Source organism: Melozone crissalis, unplaced genomic scaffold, assembly GCF_028551555.1.
Source record: "Melozone crissalis strain CALT ecotype California unplaced genomic scaffold, PUWL_Pcris_2 ptg000016l_1, whole genome shotgun sequence".
NCBI lineage: Eukaryota > Metazoa > Chordata > Aves > Passeriformes > Passerellidae > Melozone > Melozone crissalis.
Window position 1 is genome coordinate 15,157,501 of NW_026535794.1, and position 27,774 is coordinate 15,185,274.

Below are 27,774 nucleotides of genomic sequence, written 5' to 3' on the forward strand. Positions count from 1 at the left end.
GTCCTGGAGATGGGATGTTCCAAGGAAGTGCCTTGTCTTCTGCAGGAGATGAACATGTGGGAGGAGCAAGCAGTGAATTCATTGTGTCATCTTGGTTTCAAGCAAAAAGCCTGTTAAAAACATGCTAATGCTTGATCCAGAAAGGGTGTGGTTAGAGGTTGCTAGCCCTAGACCATCACTAATTCTTGCCTTTCTCAGTGATTAAAGTCCCAGATTAAGACCTGAACCAGACGTCTTCTGTTTCTGTCTAGAAATGGTTTGCTTGCAATTCCTTTTATTTCCTTACTGCCCTTTTGTTGTTATATTGGAAAATGAGATGCATCCTTTCCTCTTGTCTCTTCAATTTCAAACAGGAGTTATTGCTCTTGTTCATAGTGTGACCATGCAGCTGAAGGAAGCAAAATTACACTGGAGAGGACTTTTCCTTGAAGGAGCTGTGAAGTGAAGGACAGTGCCACTGAGTTCCAGATTACTAGTCTTACCTAGTGATTAGTTGCTGTTATGTCTGGAAAATTGAGATTGAGGATGTGGCTGCCATCTGAGTGGCTCTTTATTGCATTGCTGAGAAGAAAATAAAATCAAAAAAGTCAAGTTTCTAAACCATAGCAAAAATACTGCAGACATAAAAAAAATGAGCTAATGAATAATGGTGGCTGAAATATCTAATGTGCCTGAAAATGTAATGACTCTGGATAAACTGGACTGTCCTAAATTTTAGAGTTTCCTGAAGGCTTAACCTGTGAGGTGCCACCAGGTGGAGTTAAACAGATGGCAGAGTGAACAACTGGAGAAGTGAGTTTCAGACATACAGGTTCTCCGTAGGGTATGGTTTAATACAGGTGTGTTAGTCCATACAGAAATCCTACAAAATACTAGCAACAGGGGACGAGGGATTGCTGCTGCAGGAACAGGGTGAATGGGAGTAGGTGGATAAGCTCAGCCAAAACTGCAACTACTCCTGTCCCTTATTTGAGATACAGCTGAGTCCAAACAAATGAAAACAGTGGAGGTTAAAACTGTGTACTTTGGGATACTGCTGGTTGCACTGAGTATTTTCACCGAGTATTTTATGTGAACGTTTTCTGTTTGTTTGCATGCATGGCTCAGTATGGGAATAGTCAGAACTTCACCAGTGTTTTCCATGAGTGTGTCCTGGGGAGTGAGTGTGCCAGTCTTACTGGCATTTAACTGCGACTGCTACAGCTGGTTTTCATAGAGAAGGTAGTCAGAGCAGGAATGCTTTTTTTTTCTTTCAAAGGTTCCCAGTAAGTAAGTAAAAAAATCCACAGAGGGGAAGAAAGAGAGAGTTAGAAGCTATTTATTAGGGAACTAATTTAGAGTAACTAATTTCTTCACCAGTAGCAGGAGAGAGCCTGGACTGACGACGGCGTGGCGGCTGCCCTGCTTGATCCGCGTGAGAAGGACGGGGCAAGGAACAGGAGCCGGCCTGCCATTGTCCTGGGAGATTGCTCTGCACTGTCACAGATAGAGCACGTTATTTTAGAGTAAGTACTAAGCTTCAGTAATCTACAGCAGTGAGGCTCTAGGATAAGAATGTCCTAAGCAATTAGCGAGTGAGGCCTGTTAGTGCTGATCCGGGTCACACAGTTCAGTTCTGCAGAAAAATTTCATACCAGATAGCCCTGCTGCCACGAGTGCAGAGAGCAGCTCTGCCTTAGCCTGTTAGAGCTGTCCAAGCAAGGCTCAGTGGGAAGGGCAGGGGAAGGTTTGCTCCTGGCAGGATCCTGCCTGTCCCCTGCTGAGCTGGGCTGTGAGCTCTGTCTGTGGCGATCCCCAGCGCGCAGCAGCCAGGCAGGCCCAGCCTGAGCCTCACCATTAGGTGGTGGTCTGGAACAACGAGAGGAAAATGCTGACAGAGATGTGCAGAGCAGCACTAGGAACTGGGCTGCAGCTCTTCAGTGTAATGGGGGCTAGTTTTTCAGTAGGGATTAGGGAAAGCAAATATTTTTGCATTAAGTCTTTTTTCCTCCCCATCTTGAATTATTAGTGAGATGTGCCACATCCTCATATGCATCATCTCCTGACACATGCAACATGAAACCCACCCACATCCTAAATTCTGATAAAACTTTATAGTCTTCTCTTCTTGTCCTGTTTTAACACATCTGCTGGAAGAATTGCACCCTGAAGACACCGAAAGAGGGTGCAATGCTTTCCCAGTGTAGAGGTCTGCCAAATCTGGGATTATTATGGTGGTCAGGAACACTAGGAGAAATATTGTATCAAAATGCAATAAAGTATCAGAAGCCCATAAATCCTTTTGGAAGTGCTGGACCCAAAACTAAAAAAGCACATTTTACTTACAGCAGCTCCCAGTAAAAAAAGCAGTAGAGAACAAAACCACAGATTTTACAGATTCTGTACAGGTCAGGTGCCAGTGTAGAGAAAATCACTAATGTATCAAGATTTTGGCATCCCTTCTGACAGTAACCTGGAACTGACTTGATGCTCTGCCACTGTTCCTGTGAGCACTTTCTGCTTGTGGGTACCTGCTCAGCAAACCCCCACCATTCTTGAGGCACTTCCATGAGACAGTGGCCACCTTCAGCCTCAGACACATGGAGGGGCAACAGTTAACAATAGGTACAAGTAATACAAAAGAGACTTCCACTGATTCCAGTCTTAGATGATGTTCCCATTTTCTTACTGCTTCCCAGAGAGGTACAGACTAATCCTGCTGTGCCCAGTTAGCCTGCCAGGCCAGCAGACAGAGACTGCCTTCAGGTTCCTGAAAAGCCCATAGCACACTCTGTACTCAGTGTTCTGGTTTAACCCCCTCAGCCCACAGAGCCTCTCACTGGCTCACCCCCATTGGTGGAATGAGGGGGAGAACTGGAAATGTAAAAGTGAGAAAACTTGGATCAAGGTAAAGACAATTTAACAGGTTAAACAAAAGCAAAGGAAACCAAACCCAGGAATTCATTCACCACTTCCCCGTGGGCCAGCAGCCATCTCCAGGACAGCAGGGCTCCATCCCACCTAACAGTGACTTAGGAAGACAAATACCATCACTCAGATTGTTCCTTCTTCTTCCTCCTTCCCCCAGCTTTATCCACTGAGCATGGCATTGAATGGCCTGGAATATCCCTTGGGGCAGGAGGGATGTCCCAGCTGTGTCCCCTCCCAGCTCCTGCTGCACCCCCAGCCTCCTCCCTGGCAAGGCAGTGAGAGAAGCAGAAAAGGCCTTGACACTGTGAGCCCCACTCAGCAACAACAGAAACATCCCTTGTTATCAACACCATTCCCAGCACAATGCTGAAACAGCCCTGAGCTGGGTACTGTGAAGAAAATTATCTCTACCCCAGCCAAAACCAGCACACTGAGACTTTAAAAGCTTCCTAGTGTGCCTTTGAGTGATCCATTTGTTCCCCTCAGGAGTAACATGAATAGTTTGTGTCAGATTACTCATGGTCAGCTTTAATCAAGCTTTAAGATAAAGCAGTAGTTGTTTAGAATTTTAGACTTGAAAAATGGAACAACTGCTGACCAGGGAAAGCAGCAGCATTAGAAGTCTATTTACAGCTCCTCAGGGGCTGTGTCTGTCTTGGCTGAGTTGGCATCATGAGCCAGTCCCACAGAAATCATCCTTGTACAGATTTGATCTGAAATCTTCCTGAGTTTGCACCTTTCCTGGCTCTGCTTCCTAAGCCTGACTGCTGATGTCCCTCAGAGCAACCATCATGGACAGGCCAGGCCTCCCTTCTCACCTCCCTGCCCTTGCACTGAGACATCACTAGATAAAACAGGTGACTTTTCCCTCCTGCCTGTTGCTTTTCTTTGTCTTTTGTTTTTCTCAATGCAATCTTGCTTGATTTCAGCTTTATTTGTAATTGGAAGTAGCTTGTACACGGCTCTATGACTGGATACTCTATAGCTGTGTACAGCTCTATGGCTGCCTGCACTAAGTAAGGCAAGAAGGCAGAAGGACTAATAAGACAGCTGAAATCACTCCTCTATGAGAGTGTCAGGGAAGAGAGTTGTGAGCTCACAGTCCACAACAAACCAGTTTTTAGAGAGATTTCACTGCACACAGTCCAAGCCCATCATCAGCACCACAGCAGGTGGCAGGAAAGGTCAGGAGCAGCCACAGCAGGTGTGACAGTGCCTGTTGGGCCAGCCTGGCCTGCAGTGATGGGACACAGGCTGGGATGGAGATCTGCACTCCTTTCCTCAGAGTTTATTCATGAGTTAAAGTGCTTCTCTCCCAGACAGCCTGTAGGCTCTGGGGCAGTGTTTGGCACTGGCTCAGCTGCTGCCAGAGCAAGCAGCAGCCCAGGGGTGGGCACAGTGCAGCAGGTCCTGGTGTCCAGGGGCAGCACCAGAGGCACAAACTGGAACACAGGAGGCTCCGTCTGAACAGCAGGGAGCACTTTCACTGAGGGTGACTAAGCACTGGCATAGGATCTATTTAATTCCTTATTTTTGTGAAATCAGCAGCTGTGCTGACACCCAGCATGCCAGCAGCATAACATAGCAGGATTTCACTATGGATAGGTTCCAGTCCAGCTGGTGATTACCTTTCAAAAATCACTACTTCAGTCATGTGCTATTTGTTAAGGCTTGAACATCTAACTAACTGCTGGTGAATCCAGGGCACTTTCTGGACAAATTAATATTAACTAATTAGGATTGTCATGCACACCTGGTGCTAATCTGTACCATTCAAAAATATGGTTTCATTTTCTGTTAGCAATTCTTACATAGCTAATGTAGCATAGATTATTTTGTGCCACCAAAAAATGTGTAAGTTATATTAGAAAAGTAGAAGGAAATTATACCAAAAGTGTTGCCTATGTTGACATCATGCCTGAATTTTGCTTGCCATGTATGACCAATTTCTCTGAAAATTTTTGAAGTATGCATCTGAAAAAGAAACTATGTCTTACAGTGAGTAAAGATTAAGGGTTAAAATTAATTACTGTCAAAGCAGCACTCAGAGCTAGCTTATTTAGCATATATTTATTCAGAAATCTGAGCTCTTAAGATGTTTTTATGGATTCTTTTTGTGTTTTTAAGTTAATCTTGGCTGCTAACCCTCTCATAACAAGCCTGGTTAAAAGTTAAATATGGTTTGAAGCCAATGCAGAGTATAAATATACAGTTGCTGATATCAATCCTAATTTTGTCTCATTTCAGAAAGGTCTTTACAGCTTATGGATTCCCTGTTTAAATACCCATTTTGCTAAACTCTGGGGGAGGAAGGTGATCCTGGTGCAAGGTCAGTGGCAGCAGAGTCGTGCTGAGGCAAAGGCACAGGAGCAGCTCTTTGTCAGAGGAACAAGCCCACCTCCCTGGGGAAGGGATTCTTCTGCATTTGAATTCACTAAATCCAAAGTCAGAAGGAGCTTTCAGAAGCAAAGGCTGATTTGTGGAAGGATCAGAGAATCCTGGCCTTGGCCTGGGAGCTCTTGTTGGTCATGGAGACAAGCTGTAACTTCTGAGGAGTGGCAAACTGTGCTAGACTGCAGCTCCCTCTTTGCTCTGCAACTCACCTTTCAAATCAGATCACCTCATGCTGGAACATCTCAGCATACAGAGAGCAAGGAGCCACGGTTGCCTTAGGAGAGTGTGCTCACAGCTTCCAGAGGTTCTGGAGGCATCTCCCTTGCAGCCTGTGTCCTCCCATCCAAGCATGGAGGTTACACATCCAGTTATGTTGTTTATAAACAAATAAAACAGGCAACTGCCACCCTTTCTCTGCTTTTTAATATTGCCTTTAAGATTGGTCTCTGCAGAACATACAGCTTGTATAAATAAAGAACTGCACTGAAGTAAATGAGATTTATAAATGGCAGGCAGGATCTTCTGAGCTTCAGCCGAAGGTGTCACAGGATTTCCCTTTGTAGTGCTGGATTAGCTCCTCACCTTTGCTGCATCTTGCAGTGAAATGAATGCAGGGGCATTGCTCACATGAGAACAATAACTGATGTTAAAACCTGGAAACTGCTGTTAAAACTTAGGAAGTGGTCTGGATTTCAAGCACTAAAGATCTTAGAGATTTTACTATGTGGGTACACTGTGATGAAGTCAGTTTTGATTTGCAAGAGTGAATTATACTGTAAAAGTAGAGTAGCAGTGAGATGGAAAAGACTTTAATTGAAGCCACCCTCTCAGGACCACCCAGCCCTTGGCTGGCCTTGGCAGCTGCCATCCCCCTGTGTCTCTGTGCATGATCACTGCATAAGCAATGGAGAAACCTCATCATTGTGAACTTGAGGATGAAAGTAATCCTTATTTACAGTTACACCCAGTGAGCATTGTGCACAGGAAGTGTGTGATTATAAAAATACAGTTAGGACAAGTCTTACAAGTCTTCCCTACCTGACTGTAGCAAGACAAATGCTGCCTTTGTTGGATTAGGTAAAGTGCAGAAATGCAGTGAAGCAGAGCAGACCATGGCTTTGTAAAGTTTGTGCAGAGCTGCTGCTTCTGGGGGCACAGCCAGGGTTTTGGGGGTCTGAAGAGCCTCTTTAGATTCTCATAAAACATGGAATCTCAGAGAAGAATTTTCCTCTCAGTCAGGGCACTTTCAACTGGAACACAACCAACATCTGTTTTTACACCAAATAGTTTTGACAGCAATATCTTATAGAATAAAAAAACGTGTTCTGTTAGCAAACATAATTGTTAAAGCCACAGGGCTTGGCTTGCCCAGGTGAACCCTCCTTATCCTGGGTACTCCCAAGAGAAGGCACACAGGCTGACAGATGTGCCACACAGCCTGTGGAGGCCAGGCTGGCTGCCCTGGCACTTCTGCCTTGGCCCTGCATTTCCACGGTGCCCGTCTGAGCATCCCCTCCCCATGCTGTCCCCTCTGTCCCCTGCCGGTGGCAGCGGGTGGCTCAGCCATTGCTCCCCCTGCATGGCCTGGAAGGAAGGGCTGGGGACAGGAGCCCACAAGCACGAGGTGAGGGTGGAGAGGACATGGCCTGACCTCTGCAGCGCCTGCACCACAGATGGGTGTTCAGCTGCAGCCTGAGCCTGGGGCAGGTGATCTATCCCACGAGCAGCAGCTCCTGGTGAGCAGTGTCCCTCCTCTCCACTGAGCCCAGGGCTCTGTCTGTGCACTGACAGCTTCTCACACCAAATTTTGAAGCCTTGAGGCTACATTGCAGCAGACAGCTGGGAATTCAGAGCACAAAGTACTCACTTCTGTGTGAAAACATTCCTGCAGCCAGCAAAAGGACAGCTCTGCATAAGACAAAAGTAAATCTATCTTGGGAGGCAGGACAGTATTTAATCATCAAAACTAGTGCAGAAGATATAATTTCAGAGTTTTTCAGTCAATCTGATAGGCATTGTAGGAAAGGGCTGCAGAGAACTCCCCCATTTCTGACCAGCACTTTTGTAGTGCATTCAGATTTTTCTAGTCCCTCCTGCAAAGGCAACATAGAGTTCTGCAATTCTTTTAAGTGGCATCAAGGACATTGTGTTCCAGTTCCACATCCCTGATGTATCAATTAACTTGAGTGACTTGGAACTCTTACCTTGAAGCTGTGCACATAATGTTGACATTAAAAAAGAAAATGCTGCCAACATTTGTTGAAGTGCCAAAAAGAAAGTGCTCTGTTCAGGCTCACACCAACCACTCATTGTTCCCATCCTATCTCACAGGATAATCAGAAAGTGCCTGGACCATTCTCCACCCTTTCCTCATTTTCTCTGCAGGGAAGCATGAGATCAGCAGCTCTCTCCTTTTGTTCATTTTTGTCCTTTTCATGACTATTTGTTTTGATTTATTAGAATTTGTTTTCTTAAATATTTTTTTAAAAATCATGGGTATAATGTGTCTAATGCAGGGATTCCTGCAGCCCTGGGAAGCTGTCTCTGGAGACCCCCTGTAGCCAAGTTGACTCCCCAGGATTGTTCAGAGCACTTGAATGTTGGGTTTCTGCTCCAAATTTTGCTGCAGAAATTTCCTCCTGGCTGTAGAGGCAGCACAGGGAGATTAACCTGTCTGGGCTAAAGAAAGCCTTGGTGAAACAAGGCACCACTGCAGTGATTACCAGATTTGTAATTGCTAATTTGGTATTCCAGTATTTAGTGATATCCCTAGAAATAGGAGGTGTTAGTGATATAGAAATATTTACAAATAGCTTCCAGCTAGCCAGTAAATGTAGACACAAGTCTATTAGTTCCAGTAAATAAATTCCCTGCTTCTAACATGTAAATATAATAATCAAAAATAGCAACCAAAAGCAAGAAATCTGCAAGATTTAGGAGATATTTTAGCAAAATAGGAAGCACACTTTGCATAATTATATCATTAATTGCTGCAGCTAGTGGGACTGTTACTGCTTTTAAAGAGTTTGGTCACCATGCCAAGCCAATTTATTTTAATCTAATGTAATCAGGAATCACATCTGTACATTACAAAACCATGAGCACTAGCCATAAAAAACCAACCCTTGCTGGTACAGAATTCTTTTTGGTAAAACTTCCAGTTCTTTACTCATATAAAGTCTGAGTCTCTGTTATCAATCCCTTCCTTTCCCAGCTATAGCCAATGCCTTAAACTAAATGGGATAAGAGCTTCTGGCCACAAGCTATTTCACACTGTTCAAGGCGAGACAGCCAGCAAGAAGAGTGCCTGCAGTGAGGCTGGGTAGCCACTCTTCTGGCAGCACAATGTGTACTTTAACTACTGGCAGAATAACAAAATGAAAGAACTTGAGGTCAAATCAATCCCCAGCCATAAATACCAGGCATTGACCTTAACAACACTCCTTTGGTACATCTAATAGCAAGATTGCATAGAAGGTGATATTTCCATTATGATTCATTTTCTCAGCCTCAGGTACCTATCATTGCTACTCTGTGTTGCCTAGTTCCATGGATTCTCATTATTTTTTATCTAACTTCCAGCCATTTTCTGGTGTTATTTTTGTTTATTCTGTCAAAACTACAAAGGAATATAGCCAGCATATGCAGAGTAATCTGAATAGATTGTCAAAACTGACAAATTTCCAGCTGTTGATCTTATCATCTCTGCCAGATTCTGCTGTAGAGCTGCCTTTTATTCTCCCATCTAATGCTGCTTCCTTCCCTCCCTGTGGGACAGCCACTCTCCTCATGAGGATTCCAGCAGAAAGGGAAGCAAGGCAAGCTTTCCATGCTCTGGTTGCACCCAGGGCTCCTGGAATGAGCAGGGAAGTTGTGTTCTCCACAGCAGTGCCCAGGGCTCTGTGGGTTTAGTGGATTTTATTTGCATGCCATGAGGGATTACTGTAATCTTCAGGTACACTAAGCATAGGTAATTCACCTTTTAATCCATATTTAACAAAAGCCTTTCAACACACCTCTGTAGTGCAGCTGACTGTCTTTAGCATTGAGTACCAAATGCTATTGTGGGTAAAAGATAGAAGTTCTGGAGCTCTGGGAACACTGGGGTTTAGAGCCCAGGCATTCTGCATGGAACTGATTTCTGTCTGTGTGTTACTGTCCTGAGCTGGGAATGGTGCACAGTGCTGCAGATCAGCCCAGCCTAAGCATAGACACAGCTGTAAATTAGCACAGTTTATTTATAATAAAAAGGAGAATGAGAATGAGCAAACAAGAAAAAGCAAGGTGGGAGCGGGAGTCTGAAAGTAAAATGAGCTTCAAGCCGAAGAGGCTGAGGAGAGTCACACAGGCATCCATCATCACCAGCCCAGCCTCAGCAGCAGGGAAAGGGGCAAAAATAGGGGTTAGCACCCACATCCCCCTCTGCTGAAGCCAGGGGAGGAGCATGGCTTGCTGGCAGCACTGAGGGAATATCAGCTCACACAGATGTGCACAGATATGAGGATGCTCTGCTCTGGAGCAGCCCACAATGAACGCAGCACAAGGGATGGTGCCTCCTGCTGCAGCTCTCCTGACTCCTGCTGCAGCCCCTTGGCTAAAGATGCAAAGCCCTTTGCCTCTTATGGTGCAAGCGGGAAGGAGTTTCTGCACCTGAAAAACTGCTGATATGAGAGGGCTCACTATGACTCTCCAGCAAAGGAACTGCATTGTACAATAAATTGAAGTAGTTATGAAAAATGGGTATGACTTAAACACTTCAGAGCTATACACATATACATAATATAAATTAATAATAGCAACATAAAAATGTTTAAAACTGGGCTATACTTTGTTCCTGTATTCACAAGTTAGGAGCTTCTTGTAATTCTTAGTAATATCTGCAGTGCATTTTGGAGGGAAAAAAACCCTTTTCTGACCTGCCTTTCCCATTCAGCTGTCATAATCTTCAAGCCCCCTGGAATTGCAAATGTTCTGAAAACTGCTCCATCACTGCTTTTAATTTGCCTCATCTCTTACTGTGTTGTGCTTGAATCACAGTTGAATAATCGGTCTCAGTACAGAGCATGAAAAACAGAATCTTAGGGAAAGTAAATGAATGCAGGTACAGTCCACTGATGAAATTATGGACTGGGAGCTCATGTCCTTGTAGCTACCCTTGATCAGCCACATAAATGTTCATTGAGAACAAGGCATAATTCAGCTTTTTATTCAGCTGAGTTGTATCTTCGAACAAATAATTTCCAAAATTAATTCTTTTGACTGTTAAAGTGAAAGATAACTGAAAAAGCATTCAGAAAACAAAATATATTTTAACTGTCAGATTGGGAAGACAATATTTAGTATTTCAAGCTTTGTGGAACATATATTGCTCTTATAGAAATCCACAGTTATTACATTAATTCGGCGAAGTTGAATCTACCCAGAAACTAGATATTTCTGTACAAGTGATAGAAATATTTTAAAAAATTTAAATGTAATATTAATGTTAAATATATTTAAAGTTATTAAATTTTTAAAAAAGAAAGTGTACAACACCAAATATATAATCATTTCTGAGCTATTTTAACAAGTATGCTTTGCTTGGATGAAGGTTATATCTGTTATGCATCTGACAGTGACATACTGACCTGGCTGCAGGGATTTCATTTGAGGGGAAGCTGAGGAGGTCTCTTGAGTGGGTGACCACAGACCCCACTGAAAAACTCAGGGTCCCTTTTATTCTCCCTTAAACCCCTTAGAACATAAACACATGCGTTAGGAAATGCCACATGCCCTAGGTCCCAGTGCATGGTTCCAGCTGAGCAGGGAGCAGCCCTGGTACCACCAGGAAGAGAAGGAAGGATTGACTCAGGGGCACTGGTTCAGGCTGCAGGGGGTGCAGAGAAATCTAAACTTCTTGCAAGCAAAAGAGAATTTCTCCACCACTGAATCAAAACCACTCTGGCCACTGTCCCCAAAGCCAATTTCCTGCACTCCTCCAGTGCAATGTGGCTTTTACTGGAACTTCAAATGTGAGTGCTAGCACTGATGCATATGAGGAGCAGACCTTTGAAACTGTGCCTGTAAATAGTTTTGGCAAGGTTTTAAAGTGAATTTCACTGGATGTGTGATCTAAAATCTAAACAGTCTGGCCTTGACTGAAGTAATGGAAGTGAACAACTCTTCTTTGGTAAAATTAATGCTGTGCAGGACATGAACACAAGGTCCAGGAGGCAGAACAAAAATTGCAGCCCAAGAAAGTGTTTGGTCTCCATAAAAGCCTGAGATGATGGCATACACACAAAAGGAGCAGGATCGTGGCTTTTTGGCAATAGAAACTGGTTCACTAGGTTACCACTTTCTACAGACACCAACAGCCAGCCAAATCCCAGCTTTGAACATAAACTAGCATGGTCCAGTTTCTTGATAGTATGTTAGAAATCATGCTTTCCAAATTGGCCTTCTGGTTTAGTAAGTTTCTGGAATAAAGCAGCTTTTATCATCAAAGAATTCAAGATGAAAAAAGAGAGAATTTGTTTAATGTGTTTGATTACATAATTGAGGCTATGGATAAAATAGGATCAAATCACCTGAATAAATGCACTTCCATGTTCAATAGTATTCTCTAAGAGTGAAGATGGCATCATCTTAAGAGCAATATTAGTTTTGAGATATGTGCACATTTGAGATAAGTATTTCATAAGGCTTGAAAGTTTTCATTCTGTTTATAATTGCATGGCTCAGTGTGATAAACCTTCCCCTCAAAGTGTGCTTGTGCACAGACAGAGGAAACCAGCCACATCAAAAATCTGAACAGAGATAGTACAGCACAGATAAATCTGAAGTTTGGCATCTGCTGGGAGTTCAGAGCTTGTTTAATTCTTTAGTAGTTTCTGGTTCATTGATGTCATCAGAAGAACAGGCTTTTGAAACTTTCAGTTTCAAAAAATAGTGATTTAAATCTCAAAGCATATTGAGGCAATAGCTGTTGCTTTAGCCCAGGAGACTGCCACCCAGAGTTGGAATCTGTGGTATGTTTCGGTATTTTGTCAGCAATATGACCTAATTGAAGAATTTCAGAAGAAAAACCTTCAGAGTTTTGGGTGATTTAAACTTTTGCCTGTGCTCCAGAGATAATCAGTATCATTTGGATATTAGAAAGTAAGGCTCAGGAGGGGTAACAAAGTGTGTCCACCAAGAAATCATCTATCCCATTCTTCATTTCCATAACCATCCTCCTTATTAAAAGAGCTGTCAGCAGCCAATGCCTCTGCACATTTGTGTGGGTGTGCACAGCCCAGCCTTGGTGGCAGGATGGACAATCTCTGTCCCTTGGGTCACACTGGCCGCAGGGCAGGTCCTTCCTGAGGAGCCCTGTGTCACTCTCTGAGGGCTGGGAGGAGGGCTGGGGGAGAAGATTGCCCAGGAAGGGGAGATGGATGTGGGTAAACGCTGAGCAGAACTGGAGAATGAAAATTAGCAGCCTCCTTGGCAGCTCCCCTGGCGCCGGCGCTTCCTGCTGGAGCGCAGCCCTTGGCAGCCGCGGACAGACACACGGCTCCGTCTGTCCGTCCGTCCGTGAGGGGAGGGATCCCTGCCTGGCTGCAGGCAGCAGCAGGTGCCACCAGCCAAACCCACTTTCAGGCTATTTGAGATCTCATATTTCCAACTGCTTGTCCTTGTTCCTCTCACAGATCTGCCCTCCCGAGCTGCTCACCAACCACTGACTCTTCTCCTGCTGCTCCTTGAGATTTGGCCACTGCCCCTGGCTGTCTCTTGGCCTTCTGCTTTACCTTATTGCTCCTCTTCACACAGACAACATTGATAAAGTTAATGTGTCTGGTTTGGAGACTTCAGAAGAGTCAAAGGCATTGCAAGAGGTTAACAGGGGCTTGCCCTCAGGGCATTGTCTGCTTGCAGCACAGACCAGAGCTCATCAAAGGACATCTTTTAGCTCTTTGGTACAAAAAAGTGCACAGTTTGTCTCAAGTCAGGTCCTGACAGACATGGATCATCATAATCATTAAACCAATCACCACAACTGCAAGTAATCTGGACCTCTGTAAGCAGACACATGAGGTTTGGTGATACAATTTCAGTCCTGAAAAAGTAATGTAAATGTGCTTCAGTGCTCTGCATTGAGGATTCAGCTTTAAACAGAGCCAACACAGACATACCAGCTCCCTTTCACTGGGAATCTACATTTTCATTTCCCACCTCAGATTTAGTGGTACTAAAGTAATCCTGCCCCTTTGCATCAGGCAGTGTAGGAAACAAGAATTGTTTTATGAAAGTAAAGGCACCAAAAAGATGGGTTAGATGATACACTGAACCCAGCTATGTAATTATCTCCTTGCTGATGGTCTCAAAAAAACCTTCCCTCAGAATAAGTCAAGTGATGGCAAACATTATTTCTCAGGGATTTACTACTTTCTTTCATTCCCTGTAAATCAGGATGACAAGATAATTGTATGAAACACTCCGTAGAGAAGCTGTAAATTCAGCAGAGATCCACAGAAAGAGGCAAGCAACAAGGCAAAGCTGCAAGGAAGATAGGATGCACAAAATCTCTGCTGAATATTGGCGTACCAGAAAACCAAATAACCTAATTGGAATTAGGACCAACTTTGCATAAAATATGATGCTGAAATTACAGCAAGAACAGCAGAAATCTTGCTGACATTTGGCACCTGACATTGTTACCTGTGATGATCCCAGGACAGACCTGAAAGAACTCTCAGCAGCAAGAACAATTTGGTTGAAGGTGTTGAATATCTTCACACACTGCCTTTTCGAATAGGATTTTACATTTCATGGAAGTTTCATGGAGACACCTCATATTCTATCTTTCTATAATACATCCAGTTTTGCCAGATCAGCTGAACAAACAACAAACTGTTTTAATACAAATGAGATCATTTGTATTAAAACACCATTAAAATTGCACTCAATAAAGTATGGAAACCTGTCAAGGCTTTGTGCCTTTTTAGATACTGACTGTTTCAATAGAAAAAAATTATGTGATATCTGGCCTCCCTTTCAGTTGCTATGGAATTTTGTGGATCCAGGGAAAATTTACCTTTCACTTCTGCTTGGTCTAATAGACATTATAATGAACATATTTGATTGAATGAGATGCAGAAGATAACCCAGCTGGTGACTTTCCATCTTGTCAGGAACATTAAGCCTGTTCCCTGAAATAAATTGCTAGTTCAGTTCCATGTGTCTGCTGGGGTTAAACAGTCTGTTACTGTAGCATGGAAAAAGACAGATTCAGCAGCAACCACAGAAACCTGGCCCAAAATAATTTGGCAGAGATTGGGCCCTGGCTTGGCTCAGTGCCTGGGAGCGAATTACATCCATGCCACTGCACTCAGTGGCCTTTCTCATATGGTCATTGCTAGATGCTCCTGCAGTGACTTAGCATCTACCTCCATTTAGGTACTTATTTCCTCAAATATCTTCAAAGCACCCATATCATAGCTGTCAGAAGATTCCTAGTGATTGTGTGCTTGGCACTCAGAAGTCTCATCTTTCTAACCTAGTTTGGCTTTTATGCCTCTCTTTGATAGTCATTTTGGATACATTTTGCTGTTCTCTGTCCTTCCCACTACATTTCCTGGTTTAAATTTCCATCAACTTGCTGTGAACGTGGCTTTTTGGGCAGCTCTCAGGCTTGAGAAAGATTCAGTGAAAGTACAGCAAAGGGAATTCTAGGTCAGAAAAGCACAGAGATTGGGGGAATGAGTACCCAGAGCAGAAGTTTGAATTTCTCTCAGGAGATTGATTTGCACTGGCTGGCAGTGGAGCTGCACTGTCTGATAGCAGCTGTCACTCTGTGGGAAGAAAAGGATTGGCCATCGTCAAGGATGGGCAGCAGCCCTTCCTGGGTCACCATTCCCTGTGTAGGGAATGTCACCAGGAACACCAGGACACTTCAAAGACAGGAGCTGTCTCACCAGTCACAGCCAGCACTAAACTGACTTGTTTTCAGTACTGCTGAAGCATCACAAGTACCTTTGTTTTAGTTTAATCTAGAAGGCTTTTATTCAGAATATGGCAAATGGGATCATTGTGACCTCAGCTCAGCTCCATCTGCTGATAGAGACTTTACTTTTGACAATAAGCCACAATGGCTTTCAATAATTGAGGCTGAAAACCTCCAGGATTATTCCCGCAGTGCTTCCTGCAGCATCCTGCTCTGGGACAATGTAGAAGGAAGTTGAAAAGCTGAGCTCAGCCTGCAGGTAGGGCAAGGCTGTGCATGGAAACCCAGCTGCTGTCTGCAGTGCAGGGCAAGCTCCTGGGCTGGCCCTGGCTCGGCTGGCCAGGACCCCAGTGATTCTCAGAGGGCAGATTTGCCCTGGCACAGCAGCTGCTCTGAGCTGTGGGGTGAGACAGCAGTGTCAGGATCCTGAGGGCATTGCTCAGGGGAGAGACAAGCAGAGAGAGGAGGCAAGGCAGCACAGAGCTGCAAAGCTTACAGGAACCAGACCAAGGGTCTCTAAATTTGCCTTCTGCTTTAGTTAACTTAGAATAAACACCTTGCATTTTTGAAGGATAGATCTGACCACATACTTCTACTTCCTTAGGCTGGACTCAAGTTAGTAAAAAAATTATGACTACCTGAAAATAAATAACACACACATTGTGCTGTACGTTTGGCTCTGAGCCAGTGGGGTTTACATTCAGCAGTTTTTTCAAACACTTGAGATATGCTTCTTAGCAAAGAAAATCCCTGAAAGTGAAAATTCCCACACAATGGTCAGACTGCAGGAATGATGGATTGGATGACAAAAACCTGATGTTGCAAATCCTGCTGTGGACTGGAGGCAGCTGAGAGCACCCAGCTGCAGGGACACGGGACTCTGTCATTTTGCTTATTTGTGCTGTGGACAAGGATCGCTACAGCCAATGTCCATCCTGTCTCCATCAGCACACCATAAAACATGACTGCTGTCACAAGTCTCTAATGGTGGCTTTCTGTGCCAGTTTACAGGCAGGTTCCTTGAAAGGCAGCTGGTTGTGGCTTTTCAACAACAGACAGCTCTCATTGTACAAAATTTTTTAGTGGCTTAGGAGTTGCCTGTCCTGTTCCCAGTGCTCATTGCCACTGCCCCCAGTGGCAGAGCACATGGGTGGTATAATTCAGTTTCAACAGGAAAAGACTGAAGGGCCCAAGGATGTTAAATTCACATCCCACCCTTGGAAGTTATTTCTGTCTAGTGAAGCCAGAAATGATAGTTATGAAGTGCATTGACAAAGAGGGCTTCACAGATGGTCCCCATATCAAACATTTCAGTGGAGGAACCCTCACTCTGCAAAAGCCACTCATGCCCTAAGCAGCTTTTTCTATGAGGAACTTCCACTGAAATTGCTGGAGAAGAAAAACAGCCTTGGTTAAGGCAAGGGATATATTTCATTGGAAATGAATGATACCCTAGATATATTGAAATTACTTGCAAATTTTGATTTATTTCAACAGGATGGGACCTTGGCCGCTTTTGATGTAGTGGAGATGAACTCCATAGAATGGCAAGTCATGTAACTTTTCACTTGTTTTAGTGCAGGAATTGCAAGGAAGGCATCCATCCTGACATGCACGTAATGAAGCACAGTCACTGTTCTGCTGTTCCCAGCCTCTCTACAGCCACAAGTTAGGCAGAAATCAGCTGCTATCTGATCTCACATACTGTCTTTGATGCCCAAGTTGTATTACATGACCAAAGAACTCATGAGCAATTATAAATTAATGAACACAGGCACAATTCAACACTAAGCAAATGGGATATATGTTAGTGTAAAAATATTGTAATGTTAAATTTCAAAAATCCCAGGTGACTCTCCACAGTAACACATCTGGAAAGTTCTGGTTTTGCTCTCTCCAGTGACAGCTCACAGGGCTGGATCCCAGTCCTTGGTCTGGTCACTTTTCCTAAGCAGATGTCCTCACCCACCCCATGCCTTTATGAAGCCAGCAGGCCTCTGTACAAGAATCAGCAACTCTCTTCTCATCCTCAACAGCAGAACCAAGCCAAAGCAAGAAGGAATGAGAGAAAGAAGGAAAGAAAACACCTCATTTCTGATAAATCAAATATAGTGAGGAAAGGCCCTGCAGAAATGTATTTATAACACATGGGATGTTAAACAAATCAGTGACAGAGGGAGAATGACTTGAGCAAGTTAAGTGTCCAAATAATCCATCAGGCTTTGAGTTGGCAAGAATGCTACAGGACCAGATGTAGGCTGTGAATCAGCAGCTTTGGAATGCCAGCACAGAAAGAATGGCAAGAGTGATCCAAGGGGGGACAGAGGCATGCAGAAACTGCTCCAAGACCATTTTAGCAAAGCACATGTTTTAACATGTATTTATGTCCCTATGGTGGTAAAATAATGGCTGAAATGCTTACTAGCTTAGTCCCTCAAAGCATTAATTGGGGTCAAAAAGACTTCCTGATGTCCTGAAGGGATGAAATCTACTGCTGACCAGGAACTAAGACAAAATTTAAAATTTAAAATCAGAAAAACATGCTTTAGAAAGGCCTGTTTGCTGGAGAGTGGAAAAAAAAAGTAAAATGCTGAATTGCTGCTGCTTAGTTTCCAAAATCTTCATTCGACAGACTGACTTGTCTTGTGTGTGACCAGAGCAGGGCGCAGAGCGAGTGGAGGGGAGCTGTCCCTGCTGCTGGCAGCACGGTGCCAGGGGCAGGATTCCTGTCAGAGGGTGGGGATGGAGGCATGCTGAGGGCATCTGCTCCCAGCTGCCTTTGCCTGTTTGCCGAACAGCCTCGGCAGAGATGGGGCTCCAGCAAGAGGCTCGGTGGGTCTGCCTGCCCTCTCCCTGCACATTGCTCCTCTCCTTGGCCATGGCTGATGCAGGATTATGGCACTGCCCATTGATAAAGTCCCTTTGGACTCTGAAAAGGCTTCACAGGTCAGTGAGAGTCCTTAGACCATTCTCTTTTTGGCAGTATCACTCCTTTCTTAATCCCTATGAGAGGTGAGCAAATACCAAAACACTTTTTGTCCTCTATTCCATTTGAACTCATGGTCCCTGTGCCCTTCAGAGAAAAATCAGACTACACTCACTAGAGAAAGGAAATGAACAGTCAGTTTCTAGAAACAGGGAAAGCACATGATAATGCCTCAAGAATTATCTTTATTTTCCTGAATTAAGCCATACTCCATGATATTTTGCAGGGGTTAGAATAGATCTATTTAACTTCAAATGTCTCTTACTGGCTTTATGGTTAATTTTTCTTTTCTTTCTTTTTTTATCTTGAATGGGGAAAAAAGTAATTAATTCCTAAAATTTTAACAATAACTTTTTCTCCAACTCTCAACCCAGGAAAAAACTTTAAAATAATTCCTCTATCAGCTGACTGACAGTGAGTATGCCCTGGTCTGCTCAACATACAAAGAGACCATTGTCAATAGTCAGAAAACACCTCAGCACTTCAAACAGAAATCACATGAAGGACCTTTCTGATGCCCAGATGGGTCAGTTGGCAGGAGGAGGACTGATAGCAATGAGAACCCTACTTTGGATGTGTTTATAATTACCACACAGACCACTGAGGATATTTTTATTTCTTTTTTCTCGTGACTCTGCTGTCAGCAAAGTCAAATATCCTCATGGCTTCCATAATGCCAAAGATGCGTCTTCCTTGAGATCCATTTCAACATTACAAGGCAGGAATATTCCTGTCACCAAGGAAGCAGGAACTGTTTTCTTCTTTCAATTAGAAATTAATTCTAGCTTTGATTAGTTCCTCAAATTACTTTGATCTAGCCCAGAACAGCAGGATAACAAGACTTCTTCTTCTATGCTAGTGAATTCTCTGAATGTGAATTCATCTGAACTGGGATGAAGAGAGGACAAGGAAAAAGAAAATTAACAAGAAAATATTAAGAGAACTTCTAGTGTTCTGTTCTGCTTCTCAGGCAAAAGATCCCATGCAAGATGGTGAAGCACTGGGCCATGGGCTGTGGTCAGCAGGAGAACATTGTGTTCAGAGGACAATTGCAAATCTCCATTCCTTAGGCTGGAGCTGAGCTGTGCTCTGGGGCATTGGGATCAATGACATTCCTTTCAGTCCCACTGTGTCCAACTGAGACCTGGGGAATTCAGTGACAGTGCCTTGGGCCCTCTGCCCTCACTGCATTCCGTGCTGCAGCTGCCACAATGAAGGGAGCAGCAGCAGAAGCATTTTCACCCATTTCTAATGTATCTCAAACCTAACTTGGAAAGAGCACAGGTAGGATGAGAAATTGATGTCACTCCTGTGTTCAGGCTTCACTTGCTGCTGCCCAGGCTGCTGCCATGTGGGACAGAAGTGGCAGTTTGGGTTCTGGGGACACCTCTGTGCTGGGAGCTGGCCCACGGCTCCTTGCAGAACACCGAGCAAATACCTGGCAGCAATGTGCTGCTGCCCATGGGAGAATTTACACCAACTGTTTGTTAGAAGCATAAATTGTGCCTCCCATTGCAAAGCACCTGGGCATTTAGAAATTAGGAAGTGGTTTTTTTTGTACTGTTTAACCATGAAAGGAAGTTCCTCAAACAACTGCAATTTTTTTTTCAGTTACTGTATGGTGAAACTAATGCTGGCCTTTTCTAAAAAGAAAAAATTGGCTCCTGTTCAACACCCCTCTTTTGATAAAAAACTTGAAATAATGTAAATAAAACTAAATAAATCAGAATTAAAAACTACCATGTTTCACGTAAAGCGAACCTGCAATGTCTGCTAAATACTTACAGGCAATATGTGATCTGCTTTTGATTCATCACGTGTTTAAGTAATACAGATATTTTGCTCTCCAAAGTAATAGGCAGAAAAGACAAAGTAAAACACAATGTAAAAAATCCAACCAGCTCTATGCCCAGTGGCTTGTGTTTGCAGGTCAAATAAAGCAGAACTCTTTGCAACCCTTTCTGAAAAGGTTATGGGTTTGGATATTATCTCACCTAGCAGAAAATCACCGAGAAATGTTAAATTTAAGAAAGACTTCATCAGCAAAAGTGTGATACCTCAATAAATGGATTAAAATAAGTTGATCTGCATCTCAAACTAGAGATCAGCAGTGTGGCTCTGGGTTTGATCCTTTGCCAGTTGTGCCACTGGGAATTTCTCTTTGCACTTGTAACCCAGGCAGAGAAATGGCATGCAAGGGAGAAAAGTGCTGGAAAGGTTCATTAATGCCTCTGCAAATAGCAGTTCTTGCCTTGTAAAGGCACTGGGAATGCTTTTTTCATGAAGACTGGGTGAATACCCAAGCAGACTCAACACTGATGGGCCTTGTATTACGTTACAAACTTTATACAGACATACAAGGGAAGAGGAAAATGCATCTGCAAAGTATTTCAGTTGGCCTGCAGGTAGACTTATTCTATTAATTAACATTTTGATATTGAAAGGGTCTTTATCTGCATCGTATGGTAGCCACTAGCTAAAGTAAAAAACAGCTCTTGGGTTTGCTAGTAAAAACCAGAGTGGATGCAGGGCACACAGAATGATTCTGAGTTTGGCTGAGTCTACACTTTCTTTCTGTTACATTCCCAGCTTCAATTGCAATATCAGAGATGACAACCATAATTTCACCTTGAGAAGCTAAAATACATGCCCTAAGAAAAGAAAACAAAACATTCTGTACATTCCAAATTGAATGAAATTATTTCCTTCACTGACTCATGGCAGTTTGTGCAGATCTGCCCATGGTAGATTGTCAGACACCTGGCAATCAGCATATTGCCAAAACAATAAATACAGTCAGCTGTACAGACCTGGTGTTTGTGACTTGAAGTTAAATGGCTTGACAGAGCAAATGTTTCAAGTTTTGTTAGTGATACCTTTGTTCTTCTGACAAAATAATTAAGCATTCTGTTAAAAAGAGTATTTTATTGTGGCACCCTCAGAAATAACAAATCATCTCTGACACACATCCAACGCATTCATTTGCACAGTTGGAAGGCAAATCATCTCTCCTCTGATTGATTATCTCTGTGACACAGAGCTCCATTAACATTATTTGAAAATGTAAGTTAGTGTAATGCAGTCAAGGAGTTTGAATTTTGGCAGTGTCATCATATGCACATAATGTTAAGAGATGACATTTATTAATCAATCATCAGTTTGACTCATTAAAAACAACATATGCCAAAGCAGAAAAAAAAATTGAAGGGAAATCCATCCAATCAAAATAATCCTTTTATCTTTTGATTTCAGTAAATAAAACTTCCACAGCCTTATTAATCAACTTTCTTTGATTCTTTTGGAAATCAAAAGCATTGCTGCAGGGTTAAAACTGGACCAAAAAAAATAATGGAGATGGTTTGAATGAGGACCATTGCATTTAGATGAATCAGACTGTGAGTGCTTACTTAGGGAGTCTGGAAATAGAATAATAAACAATTTTCTGTCTTCAAATCCTGTATCTTGAATGGAATTCATTATTTTCACTTTTAACTTAGCAGAGAAAACATCCTCTTACTGGGAAAAATGAACTTGAAAAGACTGCAGAAATTTAAAAAATATTGATATTGCCCTTCTATTTTAATTTAATTTTCATTGCATATGCTAAGAATTTTATTACTTGGTTCTAAATTATTGAAATATTTTAAATTGTAGTAAGGACCATTTTATAAGCTAAATTTTATGAAAATGAACTGTTTATTTAAAGACAAAGAAAAGAGCAAAAATACCCTCTAACATACTATGTGGTAGCTTATTTTTCATGCAATTATCTTTATTATCCCTTCCAAAAAAAAGCTGATCACTTTCTTAATCACATAAAACAGTATGTAAACTAAAAGGAAAAGTGCATGCTGTACTCTGCCAATGGAATGTCTGATTTTGATCATTGCAAAGTGTCAGTTAAATACTTATAATACACTGGCAGATCAATTTTTTTTAATGCTGTGTGAGTAGATAACTTCACCACACTATTCTGTCCTTAGGGCTTGTTTCCACTCAATCTGACATGCATTCATTGAATTGATGTTTCTGTTCCCACCTGGTGGGGAAAGCACAGACCAGCCCATTACTGGCAGGCTGGTTAGCCAGTCTTTAAAGGATTCCATTTTGAATCTGCTTGCTCCTTACTCTTCTTTCAAATATACCACAGGCACATGGCAAATTTGTCTCTTTGGCATAAAAGTAGAAGGTTTTTTAAAAATATTTAAAAATCTAGTTTCAGTTTGGTGGGGTTTTTTTGGTTTGGTGTTTTTTGGTTTGTTTTTTTTTTTTTGTAGAGAAAATGCACTAATAGGGTGGGCAAAGCAATTGAGAACTCAGGCATGGGGAAGAGGGGATGTGCATGAATGCCAAAAGTGCAGTTATCCCAGAATCCTGGAATGGCTGAGGCTGGAAGCGAGCTCTGCAGAGGATCTGGTCCTGCCCCTGCTAATGCCCAGTGCCTTTTACTGCGCACACTAATACCATTTGGTGGCTTCTCTCTGCTCATAACTCATGCCAGAGTCTCAACAGCCCTTTCAAAGGGCTAATGGCACAGCTCTCACAGACAGCACAAAGTCTGAATCAATAATGTTTTAATGGATTCTATTTGATCTTTGCAAGATACAGAGAACCAATCCAATCATTTGAATGCTTTCCTTCAAGTGAGTACCAAATACAGCCTCTGCTTTGGAAGAAACTGCTCTGAGGAGGGTACTAAATGTGTGCAGCACATCTGAGACTCTCATGTGGTTAGAAATGTTGTTCTGAGCCCGATGTGTTGCTGTTATCAATATACTGCACATTGCTGCATATCTTACTGCAGTTTTCTGGAAGTCTACTTAAGGTGGGTCCAAATTTACATTTAAGGGTTCTGTGGGTAAACTTGAGTACCTGACTAAAATTACCCCACTGAGGGGTCCAGCTCAGTCTTCATCCTGTCTAAGCTTTAGGCATCTAGGACTTGGACATCCAAAGCTAAATTGGATTACTTGCACTCTTTTCCAGTAAATAGAAGGTGCGTGGCCCTCTCCAGAAGATAATTTATCTGACCTACCTTGCAGTGACACAAATCACCTTCTGGGCTATTTAAATTTGTTCATTGACTACAAGAGGAGACTAGGAACACTAGACCATGTGCTAGCTTATAGATGCTTAAACAAGTAAGGTGAAATCTCTTCTAGGTTTTAACTGTTCTGTTAAACACTCTAGAAATCCTCCTGCCCAAGACAAGGTCAAAAAAAAAAACATAATATCTCTCTTGCAGACAGAACTTCAGCCTTCCTCAGTCAGAATGCTGAAGAGACTTTTCTGGACACCAACCAGAATACAGAACATGAATACCAAGGTTCCTATATACTGTGGTATATGATGTTTCCTTAGACAATTGTTTTCCCTTGCTATTTCTTCAAGAAGAAGTTATTGGCAGAAGAACAGTGCTTCCATAGATAAAAGATTACTATTTTTGCTGTTTTTCTTTGCAGGAGAAAAGTAATCTCAAAAAATTAATAATCAATTAACCAGTTGACAGCAACTTTAAAGTCTTGTTTATATGATTTTGCCTCTTTTAATGTTGAAAGTTGAGGAAAGATCAAAGTAATAAATATTGGTGATCTCACGGGAAGCCTGTCTGAAGCAAACCAAACCTTTGCTCCTTTTTCTGTGTTCTCATTAAATTACATAAATATCCTTGCTAGCAATGCAGTAAATTCTGTTTGCTATGTATAAAAAGGAACAGAATTCAGCTTATTACCTAAGACATAATTACCCTGTCTAGCAGGAATAAAAAACAAAGCAAAATTACTTTTGTTGCTTGTGTGTACAGATAAAATCCTTACAGAACAAAGAAATGGATTTGCTAAGTGAAAATCTCTCAGGTTCATATAATTTTTTTCTCAGAGCAGAAATGCTCTTTAAAGTAAAATTCTTCTACACGTTAGAACACACTGGTGTGAGCACTTTCATTAATACATACGAGATTTTCTGAAAGGGTTTCCTTGGCAATCTTGTAGATCTCATAAAACCTTCAGTGATCTTAAGGAACACTTATATCACATTGAACTTTTTAGTTAATTCTAAGGTGATGTGATCACCTTAGAATTGCTTTACAAGTGCATGCCAGTACTTGTCTTTTTTAAATACAAGTCATGCTGTTGAGCTGGGAAGTGCAAGAAAGGAAATCCCTGTCTCTCTGGGAAAGAGCTGTGCCACTACCTACACTTGGATACAAAGAAGAGAAAGGAAAAATGTACTTTGCACTCAAAGCCAAAACCAGCTCTTGTGACATTCAACATCCACAAAATGCTTAATAGGGATTTCTGGAGAAATCTTTAATTTGGCCAAGAAAAAGAGCCCCAGGCAGGTAAGAGGCACAACCAAAAACCTTTCAAGCTTACAAGCACTGCTTGTTCTTCTCTGGGTCCAGGTCCCAGCGCAGTCTAGAACATAGCAATAGAAGATTGAAAAAGACTACTTGGGTCACTGAACGATGTCCCAGGCAATCCAAAAACAACTGCAACAGATATTTAGTCTGAAAAGATCTATACAACTCCATACCTCAGCTTGCAAGCTATTCTTGATTCCCTGAGACACAAAGAAAAAGGAGTAAAGCTGTACATCTGGGATACCATGAGAAGAAAGCAGGAGTGGCCATTTCCAAGCACCCTCACCGCAGTAAGAATTGGAAGTAAATTGACCAAAAGCTCCTAAGATGCTCCAAGAGCTCCTAACCCCAGAAACAGCAGCAGTGCCTCTCACTGAGCACCAGCCCAGGACCCCCCTGACTGGCAGAGCTGAGAACAGAAGTCCTGTAATAGGAGGCCAAAGCATTGCAAACACACAGAATCTCCTCTCTAACCAACATTTGGTTACCAGCCCTACTAATAAATTGATACAAAAGAGCAGTGATCTCAAGGTTTAATTCTAACTCCACAGTCATTCTTATCTTGTTTTGGGATCCCCATCCATAAACTTATCAACCTCCATCTTAAAACACTTTGAGTTTCTTATAACAATGTACCATTGTTGTCTACCTTTTCCCAGGGAAAGCTCGCCTTGGGGAATACAGCAGGAATGTGATGCTTTTTTTTTATTTAAACAGCATAAACTTCTGTGTTAACCCTTACATCATTCTGCTAAATATTATAAATCTAAAATAATAGTGCCCACTGCTGCTTTTTGCAGACCAGGCTGTACCTTCGTGCAATGGAAGTAGGGCTGATGTGTCTGTAACCAGTGTGACCTGTAATCCCTGTACAGAAAGGGCAGCTGCTCCAGATAATCAATTCATGCCCAAGACACTGCTACAATTGAATTCATAAGTCCTAGATTAAATGCAAAACACATCCAAGCATAATTTTTTTCAAGACATACTGGGTACCCACGTAAGTCACTGTGACCCACGAGATGATGATAATGTTCAAGAGGGAGGGTTTTCAGAAATAGTGACAGGATTACAGAGGTATTCCTTCCTCTTCCATTTTTAAATGAATTTGAGGAATTATATCTGCTCTGCATACTTGATCACCAATTTCATTAATAGTAAGAAATTTATATATGACTTTAAAATATCACACATAAAATAATGATAGCATATTTACAATGTAAATAAATATAATTTTTTTCAATAATAACAAATACCCATAACAATAGAAATGGAAAATTTCTGCACTAGAATTACTTCAGCCTATTGTTAATGTGGTTGATGATATCTCTGAAAACAGGAGGAGTTTAACTGTTGACAATGGAAAACACCAATATTATTGATTTGTAAGTAGAAAGGGAGATTATGTTGATGAGGCTTAGAATTAACAGGTAAACAAAGATGGAATTCTATAACAGAAACACAGAAGGGCCTATTACAGGGAAAACACTTGAAAAAGGACTCTGATATCCATAAAGATATTTGTTCCAAGGCTGCTAACTGTGACAAGTGTAAGGTACAAGGTAAACTGGGCCACAGCATAAAAGGACAATTGATGGTTCACACTACAATTTTGACATTACTAAATTAGTTTCAAATACATTTTCACTTTAGAAAATATTCTGGAAAATGTTCAAGTCTTTGTATAAAATTATTTTCCAACTTATTCTAAAAGTACCTCAGTGATTATGAGGTCCATGTGCAGTAACCATTCTGTAGAGCCGTGGCTGGGTAGAGGGCTGGTGGATGAGAGAAGGGGAATTAAAGGAGACATAAGGCTTCAAACCTCCAGTGTCCTTCACAACCTTCTACAGGCTGATCTGCCAAATTGCAACGACCAATGAACCACATGCTAAAGCTTCAGCTGCCTCACTCTAAGCTCCCAACCCTCTTCTTTCATCCTAACCCTCACACACTCTGCAAGGTAAAGCTTTAATCCCACACCACTGAACTGGATTCAGATGAATGCAGTGATCTATCACCCTTGTGTGCTGCCTGTTAAATGCTTCGACAGAGCAAAGGGCACAAAGAAAAAGAAAATGTTAGTTTTAATCACACTATGCTATGTAAATTCCAGCTATTTCAAGGGGTACTGTTTTTTATTTTAAAGACATAAACCTTACTGAAAAATTTATTATGAATTCTTCCTTTTTAGCTGGTGACAAGTCTAATGCTTTTGGGGGGCTCCAAGAATAAAGACTGCACCAATGGAGGAATCCATTTCCTTATTTTTCTATCCAAGTACAAGCCCTCTCTTCAGAGCTGTAACCAAGGAAGGAAGTATTCTTTGCCAGGAATGATGATACTATTGTTTCTGAAAGAGATGCATATGGACAAATCAGAATACAATTATTCAAGAGGCGTGGAAATCACAAAGGCAATTTCAGTTTCACGATTCCATTTTTTCTCTGTATTTCTGGCAATGTATTGAAATTTTCTACAAACAATTAAGAAAACAACAAGATCATTGATGTCTATGGAAAAAGAAGCTCAAAGTACCACAGTCAAAAATATTAATGGCTTTTAAGATTAATTGATGTTTTCTTAATATCAGAAATAAAGGGGTTCCATAAATAGTTCTCACTGTTCTTTTGTCTTTACCCATATTATTCACCATTTTGGTAGACAGCATGACAGAAGTCATTCTTCCAGGTTATTTAATAGCCAGGATGATGTAGTAGAAAGCATTGCTGCAATCCAGGAGACAAACTGTACCCTGTGCTCAACATGGGAGAAAAGAGAACAGGAAATCATGAGCAGAGGCAAGGACAGATTAAAAAAGAGCAGCAAACTCATACAGATAATGAAACACAAACCCAATGATCTTTAATGTCCTGAAGGTACTTGAGAAAGAGAGAATTAAATATGTGGGGGCAAGAAAGGCTTTATTAATAGCTATACTTTTTTAAAATAGAGATGCCAAATGTATCACAGAAAAGCATTACAGGTAGAGCTGTTTTAAAGCTGAAAAGTGACCACCTTCATGAATGCAGTAGGGAGGAGACAGAAGTTTACTTAGGATGACAAAAGCTCTTTAGATGTTGCCAAAAAAAGTGATTAGTACCTGTCTCATCCCTTACCTGATTTTCTTTTCTTTACTCAGCAACTCCTAGTGTG

At 42.0% G+C, this 27,774-nt stretch overlaps 1 protein-coding gene across 5 annotated transcripts in view; it reads left to right on the forward strand.

Annotated features, from left to right (window-relative positions):
• EPC1 (enhancer of polycomb homolog 1) overlaps positions 1 to 151 on the forward strand; it is a 65,173-nt gene extending 65,022 nt beyond the window's left edge. For 3 of the 5 annotated variants that reach the window (XM_054273583.1, XM_054273584.1, XM_054273582.1), the window contains one exon: positions 1 to 149. This exon is cut by the window's left edge and continues 1,941 nt beyond it. The gene's annotated coding sequence lies outside the window, so the exon portion shown is untranslated. The other 2 variants (XM_054273586.1, XM_054273581.1) reach the window with 2 other exon arrangements.
• The last annotated feature ends 27,623 nt before the right edge of the window (positions 152 to 27,774 follow it).